Source organism: Lagopus leucura, unplaced genomic scaffold (assembly GCF_019238085.1).
Source record: "Lagopus leucura isolate 7727_CA_CO unplaced genomic scaffold, USGS_WTPT01 Super-Scaffold_100001, whole genome shotgun sequence".
Taxonomy (NCBI): domain Eukaryota; kingdom Metazoa; phylum Chordata; class Aves; order Galliformes; family Phasianidae; genus Lagopus; species Lagopus leucura.
The window spans coordinates 8,250,145-8,260,839 of record NW_024962262.1 but is presented as its reverse complement, the minus strand read 5'-3'; the positions used below and the strand labels follow the sequence as shown (position 1 = coordinate 8,260,839).

At 42.4% G+C, this 10,695-nt stretch overlaps 1 protein-coding gene across 2 annotated transcripts in view; it reads left to right on the top strand.

The window, feature by feature from the left end:
* The first annotated feature begins 7,604 nt into the window (after positions 1-7,604).
* DCLK1 (doublecortin like kinase 1) overlaps positions 7,605-10,695 on the top strand; it is a 222,883-nt gene continuing 219,792 nt past the window's right edge. For both annotated transcript variants that reach the window (XM_042868303.1, XM_042868304.1), the window contains exon 1: positions 7,605-7,671. The gene's annotated coding sequence lies outside the window, so the exon portion shown is untranslated. The remainder of the gene's footprint in view (positions 7,672-10,695) is intronic.

Sequence of the window (10,695 nt, the reverse complement as noted above, 5' to 3'; positions counted from 1 at the left end):
ACTTGACAGGTCTACTGCATACAGAATCCCAAAGACAAACCAATTCAACCAGCCTCTTGGGTAAATTTTGGATGATGAAAGTCTCAATTCTGAGACTGTTTCAGGGATAGGAGAACTGCAAGGCTCCAAAGAAGATAAATAAAGGCAGACTTGGACCAAAATAATAATAATAAAAAAATCTGCTGAAGATTTCTACGTAACCATATCAGTCGCTCTTCAAACTCCAAAATAACTTACCACTTGAAAAAACAAGGTGCTAACATCACTGCAGCAGTGTTAGGGAGTGAGAAATGAGTGTTTAAGTTTGTCACCTTGCCTTACAGGGGAACCTCGATTTACTGTGGAAATCCTGACATCAGTGTGAAAGATCTCTGAAAAAGGAATTCTATTCAAGGACTAGACTTGAAAAGAAACTTGACATATGAAAGAACAGAGAAGATCTTGCTCGTCTCTGATACCTGTGCAACTAACAAGATTGAAAATGGTTGAAACTGCCTTAGACAAGTGCTTCCGAGCCCATGCTAGCTCTGCATCTGTTTAACCTCTGAGTCCTTCCACAGTGGCAATTCAGAGAACAAAAAATCCCAGGCATTTGTGCCATTTGACAATTGGGTTTTCTGATGTTCAGATCATTCTAAATATAATAACCCTGGAAAAATTAAACAGAGGAAACAAGACATGAATACAGTTTGGAGGCAGTCTCCTCTAAGCTTTTATCAACCAAAAGGAAAGAATGAGAAGGGAGATCTTAATGTCACTATCTAGAGCCATACCATCAATTCATTCTTACCTTTAAACAATGCTGTTTATCCACATGGATAAGCATTACCAAAGCTTCATAAGCTCAACCATTCATACTTAAGGTTACTTTCCTTAAAGATATAAAGAGATGTAACTCCATAAGGTCTATATAAAACCATGTGAAACAGCTGCTCATAAATTTTGAAGGGATTTGTTACACTAAACTTTCCTATGCTAAACCGAAATTAATGAGTTCTTCAAAACACAAGACTCTGAATTCCACTTTCATGGCAAATTAAGTTTTGCTTTGTTACATCTAAGAGCGTGTGGATTAACTTTCTTAATACGACTTTCCTCCCTATCAACAATGGTTTGAATGTAATCTTAAGATTTACATTTGAGTTCTTTCTGGATATTAACAGAAACAGGTTCTTATTATAAAAACTCATGTTTGAATCTCTATAGTAATGTATTTCATCTGACTGCACTTATGCTTTGAAAATGCAACCACATGGACAAGCGGAAAAACAGCTATTTAGTGATACAAAACTGCTACCTTGTTCTCTTGGCACCATTAGTTCTCCCACAGAATCATTGCTACTGCATGGACAGGAAAGGCCCTATTTCTCACCAGGTGATTGAGCTCTCAATCCCCAAAGTTTTAAAATTACAAAAGACTTTTGTCTGCCGCAGCCCAGAGCTCTTGCCTCGCTTTTTCTAAAGAGTAATGCTAAGCAGCAGATCTTGAAGATAGTCAGTTCTGAATCGTCCAAGATCACTGTCATTTAAAAGCTTTTAAAGACAACTGGAGAGCTTTCAAGATCAAGATTTTAATGTACTTTGGTGTAATCCCAGCTTGGTGTGGTAGAGCTGCAGGTATCCAGAACTATCTAGAAGTGAAGCGTGTTGGGCAGATTTCAAGTTGTACTTCGACATCTAAAGCCTGTGTACAGTTTTAGGCATTTATGTTCGTTCTTTGGAAGAAGGGGAGAATGCTGTCAATCATGATTACTTACCTTCTCTGTTTATTAGCTGTTTATTTTATCTCAAAGATGAATCTTTAGTTAAACATCCTGGAATCAGCTGTACTGGGTGTTGTGCTTAGTGGCTGAGTGGAAGGACCACCCGTAAAGGTGCCTCTTCAGACCATATAATGACCAGGATCCCTCCATAGCTGCACGAGGAAAGAAATGGCAGCTCAGTTGAAGCAACACCCCTAATCTATTAGTGAAAAGCAGGGGAGATAATGGCACTCAAAACCTCACCCAGCCAGGAAATATTTTGTTTTATAAAAACGGTATTTGTAAAAAATGTCTCCCAATCCTAACCTGTCTGATTTATTGTTCAAATGCTAGGCTTCCACGTATGTTGTTCTTTGGTCATCCCAAAAGATCTATGTACATTTTGTGCATTTATACTCATAAAACATCCCAGGTTTCACTCCTAATGAAGAGGCTCCTGTATTCTCAGAGCACGTGAATACTACTGAGACTGGGGTTTACTGTGAATGTACATATCCTAAATTATTAAAAATGCTTCTGCCAAATGTGAGCAGTCAGCAAAGAATATCAATTTGCTTTAATTAGATTGAACTAAAGCCCAGCAAAAATTCAAATCCTGCACATCAGAACTACTCCAATTCAGCTTCTTGGCAACGCAGATAGGAGATTATAGTACGATTATAGTAGCAGTTTACTTAGATAATTATCTTGCTTTACTACATGACGATGCAGCATGTTGTGGAGATGTATGGAGCTGTTTCACAGGTAGGACTTGGTCTGCCACCTGAATAGTCAGTTTCTGCTGGTAATCCCAGATGACAAGGTTTTGGGTTCAACCTGTTAACCAATACAGGCAAGCAAATAAAATCAGATAGGCAGCTTTTTAAACATGCTCTTTATAACATCTGAAATATCTGAATAATGTCTGAAAGAAAAAAGATAGGAGACAAAATTGTGACAAACCGTACTGCAGGTCTTCTGTTGACATAATTAAATATCCATATATTATCAAAAAACCAAAATTTTCTACGACAAAAGGAAATAATGTCACATCCAAGACAGATTCGCTTTAGAGTGGAATCCATTTCCAATGGACATACAGGTATAAATAACTTTAAGAATGTCTTACACAATTACCAGCATGTAATTCCATCTGTTGTATGCTAACCAAGTTTAGACCTGATCTGTAATCTGCTTTAAAAGGATGAATTTCTTGATAAAATTAGTTACTGGCAGAATAAACAAGATAAAAGGTCTTTAACTGTGAATGATTTTACTAGAAACAAAAAATTGAATTGTGTAGTGAGAGAGGATATCATCTTTTGTTCTAAATGTCCTTACTGAAGAGGAAATACAGAAGGACAGAAAATATAGTATAAACCTTTTATTGACTCATTCAACAACAAACACGATAAATCAGCAATGAGGAACTTTACAGTCAGACATACTAATGAGAGGAATTAAAAATACACACTATTGTGAATGAAATAAATACTAGCAATGTCACAGGTTTGGTATTAGAACCAGTTGAAATTGTCAAAACCAGTGCAGAACAAACAGAAGTATTCAGTGGACATTTCTGCATAACGTAATCACATTCTTGTTATGAACGTGGCATGCTTTGTAATATGCACCTGCTTTATAACATGTAAATAACTTCTAATGCATTTCTCCTTTAAGTCTGAAAACAATTTATTAGTGGAGTGCCTGAGCAATTAATGTTGCGTTAAAGAAAATAAAGAATATTAAGGAAGTATTAAAAATGCGCTCAGAGCTAAGGTTGTGCTAGCATTCAAATTACATGAAAAATAGTTTGCAGAATAAAATTCCATCTATCCCGGAATCAGTAGCAGGTAAGATAACTGAAGTCCTGATATTGATGTAATCAATACAAATAATGATCGTGTAATTAGTGCCAATGAGCATATCAAATTTATTAGCCTTCTGGGTGAGAGCCTATGATTGATATGACTGATAGAGGTAACTGCATTGACATACATCCACAGAAGCAACAGACACTCAGCAGCTCATCAATCTAATTAAGTGATTAGTGTTACACAAAATCAGTGTAATAGATAATAATTAATTAAAAACCAGCTGAAGGATAGGTCTCCAAAAGTGACTATAAACAGCAAATACTTCTCCCTCGCGTAAATCACGAGCAGTTCGTAGAGCTCTGATCTTTTTCAAGAGATTTTTTTCCAAAATATCTCTGGACTCTCAAGGATCGCGCTGCCCACCCCAGAACCCTTGGAAAGCTGTCCAGTGCTGTTCCAGCTGCTTGGGTCCCTGCTGGGAGCTGGCACAGGCTGGTTGCTGACAGAACACATCACCACGTCAGCACCAGCTCTCAGATTGCGTCGGCATCCCGAGAGCCAGGTGCCACTCTCACATGAAGTAGAATGATTTCCAAACACACCCTTGGCACTCTTGCCTTGGGGAATCAAGCCCCATATATTGAAAAATGATGTCCTCTACTACTACATAAATTTATGAGTGATCTGAAGGAATATTTAACGGCACGACTAGTAAAATTGCAGATGACTTAAAATGCATAGAGCACTAAATAATGCAAAGAAAAAACACTTTTTCTATAGGGAATTTGACATCCTTTAGTAAGCCAGGATTATTTGAACATGCTTTTTGAGACAGCTGTATGAAAGGTCATTCAGAAGGAACAAAGAATGTAGGTCACATTTAGAAGTCTGGAGACCGTGTCTTGGAAAGCAGTGGCTCTAACTAGGATTTAGGGGTCACAGTGGTTAGCCAGATAAGAGACGTTCCCAGAACAATGTTCCAAGGCAGTTGGCACAGCCTGAAGAGATAGACACATTGGGTGGTGACATAACTGTATCCAATTCCACTGTGTCCAATTCCTTCAAAGCAGTGCTTAAAAGTTAGAAATGCTCAGAAGAGTCCTGCTAGAATGCCATGGGATCTGAAAAACCCGACTGTTAAGAAAGACAGAGATAGGAAGTCCAAGTTCCTAACTCTATCCAAACGAAGGTTAAGAAGACAATTCCACGTTAGAAAAACAGTACGTTTATTTAACGGAATGACAGCGTGACTGTTGAAGCAATCTGTGTCATCTTTGCTTCTGTTTACGATTGCATCGTTCTATGTAAGCTATAGGCAAAAACACGAAACAAAAAGGAGAAGCATCTCTCAAAGTTCTTTGAAACACAAAACACACTAAGAATGTGCAATGGAGGGAAGCAGACCATGAGGTGTTGTATTGTGTCTTTGTGTTAAACATGACACTGCAAATAGATGAAATACAACACATTTTAATTGCCTGTTAGATTTATACGTCAGTATTTATTTATACTGAGTTCTTTTATTTTAACCTTTGCATACTTTTCAAAACTTATTTTAATGTGTAATGTAATCAGAGTGAGGATCTTTCTTGAACATCTGTGAAGTATTTTGCACACTTAGGTTAGGCATAAATAATACATGTCAGAGAGAAGTAAACACCAACGGGATAAATAAATGATGTATGTGAACACAGGGCACAATAGCTGGAAGTAATGAAGTGAAACATAAGAAATTTTCCATTAACCTGATTGTCAGAAAAAAAAAAATAATAATCTTGTAATTGGAGGAATTCCACTTAGAAGAGATGTCTCCTTTGGGAAGCAGAAGCCCCATTACCTGCAACAGTGTCAGACAAATCAGCACTGAACAATGTTAAAGAACAGCCTTTTGTCAAGACTGTGACAGTCTTTTCCATCAGTAATCTTTGCAATCTCCTGTTTCTTCTTATCATTTAAGACCACCATGAATATTTTATCTGATTGTTGACCTACAAAAGCAGTGGTTTTAAGGATATAATTTTAATGTGAGATTACCAGAATACTTAAAAAAAATATTTTCCAATCAAATACACTAACGTTTACCAGTATCGCTGAACCTGTTACATTGAAACACAAATCAAGAGAGTTTCAGGGCAATAGACAAAAAGCAATATAGCTGGTGAAATATGCAGTGTGGAGGTGCTCAGCTATTGGGAACTTGGGTCTGAAAAATGACCTCAGTCGTTTTAGTTAAGTGTCCTAGTGCCCCATGGGCTGTGTGGGGAGGATCAAGTGCCAGGATGCACAAAAACAAAGCAAGGTGGTAGGAGAGTGCTGAGGACAGAGCTGTACGATCAGTTCTGAATCGCTTTGGTGTGCAGGAATTTTTCAAGCAAAGGTGTTTCTGAGGGTTTCAGGTTCTCATCTATCTTTCAAAAACAGACAGAGAGACAGAGCACCAACGAATTTTTCTCCATCAGGAAATCTCCTGTCTCCCAAGAGCCTGACTATTGTTCTAGGGGAACTTGGAAGAAGAGGAATGCTCCATTGTCTGCTTCTTTTGAGCCTTTACAGTTTTTTATAGGCTGAAGGTGGCGTTGACCCAAAGAGAAAGGTGAAGTGGGAGCCTCTGTTGTGATCAAAGACCTTCAATGGGAGCAGGGCACCTGGGCTGATTACCCATCCACTGATTTTTTTCTGGATTTATGGATATAAGACACAGCAAATGTCTCCAATACAGCCACACAAAGCCATCTTTTGTCCTTCCCAACTGAGTGCCATAACCACTAGGTTGCAGACTAATTCCCTCTCTCTGGTCTAATGCATTTTTAATTCTTTCAGAGTGCAAAGCAGCTTGAACAGAAGGGACAGACAGTGTTTTGTTTCCTTTCACGTCCCCCTGGACTATGTGTTGTTTACCTGGAAAGCAAAAAAGAGTTAAATTGCACAGAGGAAAGCAAACCAGGCCCTTCACCTTGAGAATATTTTAACCTGGGAGGGTCAGACTGGATGTTAGGAAAAGGCTCCTCACCAGAGAGTAGTGGGCAAGGAACAGGCTCCACAGGGCAGTGGTCATGGCCTCCAGCTGACAGAGTTCAAGGAGTTTGGACAGCACGGTCAGAAATACAGCTTAATTTTTAGGTAGCCTTGTGTGGAGTCAGGTACTGGACACCATGAGCCTTGCAGGTCCCTTCCAGCTCAGGATATTCTATAAGACTATTCAGTATGAACATCAAGAATACTCAAGTCTTTGTGGGGAAAGCATCAATTATAACTGCTCATCCAAAACTGAATTTCTGTGTGAGTTGGTTTCACGTACGTGGTCCAAGACCTGAGGGGATCAGGCATAAGGGACACTCAGTCAGATGAAGTCTAAGACACCGTTGGGCAAAAACATCCTCTGGGAAACTTAAGCATCGGAACTGCAGGATCTGCAGAGGTGACCTGAGGAGGTCCTCTGGGATCAGCCAGCAAAGACGCAAATAGCGCGAGGAAGCCTGGCTCCAAAGTTAGTGCCCAAAGTCCGCACCAATCCGCCCTGGAGCACACAGGTCCTGGTCGCAGGGCTCCAGTGACTGCGTGGGCTCTCAGCACTTTGGGATCAGGCAAACCTTCCGGAGGTGCCCATGAGGGGACACGGCTCTCACTCCTCGAGCTCCCCGGGCACAAATCACCTCAGATCGGGCGTGTAAGCAAGCGCCTCAGCGAGGCCCGTCCAGCCCCGCAGCGCCCGGGGAAGGGAGGGAGGGAGGGAGGGATTGAGAGAGAGGGGGAGAGGACGGCGGTGCCGCCCTCTGGAGAGAGCGCCGGGAGAGGCTGGTGTGAAGAGCCGCATTTCAATGAGGGCCGGGCTAATGCAAATCACTGCAATCGGCAGCAGCAGCAGAAAGGCGAAGCAGCTGCAGCCCGGGCTCCCCAGCAGCGCTCTCCAGCCGGGGGAGGTGTAACAAAGGCATCCGAGCCGCTTTCTGCGGCAGCTCCTGCGATCGCAGCGGGGGGGGCGGGGGGGGGGGGGGGAGCTGCCGCCCCTCAGCCGCTTCCCAGCTCGGCCCGCCGCCGCCGCCGCCGCCTTCCCAGCTCGCCCCGCCGGCAGCTCCGAGGGAGAGAGGCTTTCGCCGGGCTGCGGACAGCAGGTAAGGGCCGGGGGCTGCAGCGGGGCGGCCGTCGGGGCGCGGCCGTCGGTCGGGCACCCGCCGCGGCGCGGTGCACCTGTGCCCATTGTGTGGGGCGGCGGCCTCCGCTCGTTGCGGCGGGGCTCTCGGCTTCGCGGGCGGCGGCGCTGGGGAGCGCGGCAGGTGCTGCCCGGCGCTGGGGCGGCGCGGCCGGCGGCGGTTGTGTCAGCGGGGGCTGACGTTGCGGCAGGGCTGGGTGTTCCGTGCCTCTCACGAGGCTTCCTCAGCGCGTTTCAGACGCGTTTCCCTAGCGCTGCGGGGCATCTGTAGTTGTTCAGCTGCTACCGCTTGTGTCCGTGTGTATCTGCCTGTATGTATCTTCCTTTTTGCGGTCGCTCTCTCCTCGACTTTGAGGGGATGGTTGGCGGGTCCCCGGTCGGCCACATCGGAGCGTGATGTGCGTTCCGCCGTGTGACACCACGGATGGGAGCTCCCACACCTGCATTGGGTGCCGCTGTGGCTCAGTGCTGGGCACGGCGGTGTGCTCGGGTGTGTCCCTCTGTTCCCGTACAGCCGTCTGTCTGTACGCGTGTGTGTGCGAGCACAGCGCCGAGACATCGGAGCCGATTATTTAGAATTTCTTTGTCTGCTCCGACCTTGTGGCTTGCGCACGCTTTGCCGTAATTAGCAGCGCCGAGTCGTTCCAGGAGCACGATTTCTGTTCTAAAGGACGTAATTGGGAATTACAGCCATTATCGATTAAAGCATAAGCGTGCCGAAGGAAGGGCAGCGGCTCACACTTCTCTCCCCCATGTCCCCTAATAATTCGAGCTGAGAGCCTTTTGAAAAGCCATATCTTGGTGTAACTTATTTTTCCTTCTATTTTGTGCGTGTGTGAGATGAATTGAGCAAATGAAACAGCAGCCCTAAGGAAAATCCGTTTCTCCTATCATTGCCGTTGCTTCCCAGATACAGGTTTTGAATTGTGAGTTCTGAGATCGTATCCGTCTGACTAACAGCTTCTTGCTGCCATTAAAAATGGAATAAAACAACCTAAAAACGTCATAGCATGTAGTCACAATCCTAAGTTGTGGCCATTAAATCATATTTAGTATTTAACTCAGGGAACTGTCAATGGGATGTCAATGAAATTCCTTGTCCTGTGAGTTGGACTGGTGCTTATGTACTGATGAGGAGAATTATTTTCCTGCCTATATATATATATATATTCATATTTATATCTGTATGGTTTTGTGTTTGTGCGTATATGTACATGTATGTATATATATGCACATACACCACACAGTAAATTTTTTCACGTGCACATTTTATGTACATGCATGCATACATATAGTGTGTGTATGTGTGTATATACAAACATGCACTATTGGCAGCTTTAAAAGTGTTGCAAGTATAAATCTTGCCCTTGTACACGAGCACGTGATGCAGTGTGTATGTAGCAGGGTGCGTGATAAGCTGTCCCCAGCCAGGGTAAGTGATTTTCAAGACCCTGTGCTCACAGTGGTTGCTTTAGGTGCTGGCTCTGGTCGAGCACGTGAACAGCTCAGAGAAGCTGTGGAGCACATTCCCTACAGTTTTTCAGCAACAAAGTCCAGCTCTATGATCCCTGTTTTAGTGCAAGCTTGTGTAAGCTTAGAGCATCTGTAGTTCTTTGTGTTTTCTCTTACTGTTTGCTCTTACTGCTTTGCAGCAGGTCTGGATGTTACTTTTTTTAAAGGACATACAATTATGAGTGGTTTAAACAAAGCTTGGGCTTGCAGATTGGTTTTTTTTTTTTGTTTTCTTTTTACTGGAAATCAATGAGAGAGACCACTTTTAAATTAGGTCTGTGTATCTGCGCAATAAAACTTAGTGTGCTTTGCTGTTCTGCAGGGAACTGCAAATTTAGGTGACTCAAATAAAAGTGTTTCTAACCTAATAATCTTCTGGTTGTTCTAAATTTTGTTTATACTTAAAAATGATTTATGAAGCAGTCTATGTGATTTATGTGCAATTTATAGTATATAGTCTTGTATCACTCATAAAAAAAAGAAAGCAAGTAAATGCCTCCTTGATTTAACTTCTGAAAGAGTAAACTTCCCTTTATGTGAACCTATATTGAACAATTGGGCCCATTTTGGCCAGAACAGAGAGCTCTTTGCCACTGTCAAGCATGGGTGATGCTAATTGCTAGTTTGCTCATCAACACTGAATTTATCACTCCAGTGATAGTCTTCTTGGCAAAAGAAGCTGTTGCCAGCCAGCAACTTGAATACTAGTGTTAGGACTTACACAATATTTTCAAGAAGTATTGTTAAGCAGAGAAGCAGCTTGTCCTTTGAATAATACTAGCTTGGTGACTCCTTCTTTACCTTCTTTCTTTTATTATTATTTTTTTCTTTATTTCATGATGTTTGAGCATTTCTCTTGGTTCGGAGTATGCGAAATGTTTGTACAAAGACCACTGAAATTGTCTTTACTTGTATATCCCTTAGATGGTGGTTGGAATGAGCAAAAACGTTTTAACAGTGGGCTTGACCCACCAAGTCATATTACTAGTATTGGTAGTTCTGATTCTAATCACCAAGCTGCCACGTCAGTTCCTCTGAGGAGCTCTTACTTGTTGCCAAGCACTGGGCAATTACTGTGTTTTGGAGTGACACCTTTTGAGATCATGGGTGGAACAAACAATATAGTGGGGTCGAATGGTCTAGAAGGTAGAGTGGGCTCAAATATCACCTGAATATACGATGAGGAAAAGGTAGAAAGCTGACCCATTTGTTCTTTCCCAGTAGCTCCTCTTTGTCACCTCATTTTCAGAGCTCTTACTGAATAAACTTTTATGATTGTGTACACCTAGCAATTGATTTCCTGAGTGGTGTTTCGGTGGCATATAAAAGCATAACTTATAAACTGGTTTTTATGGCACGTCAGGAGGGCTGTAAAATGAACATGTGAATGTAGCATGGCTTCATTCAAGCATTTTTCTCAGTCTGGGAAGTAGTCATCTGTATCTGTCTTGTGTATAACATGATGTATGAAGGT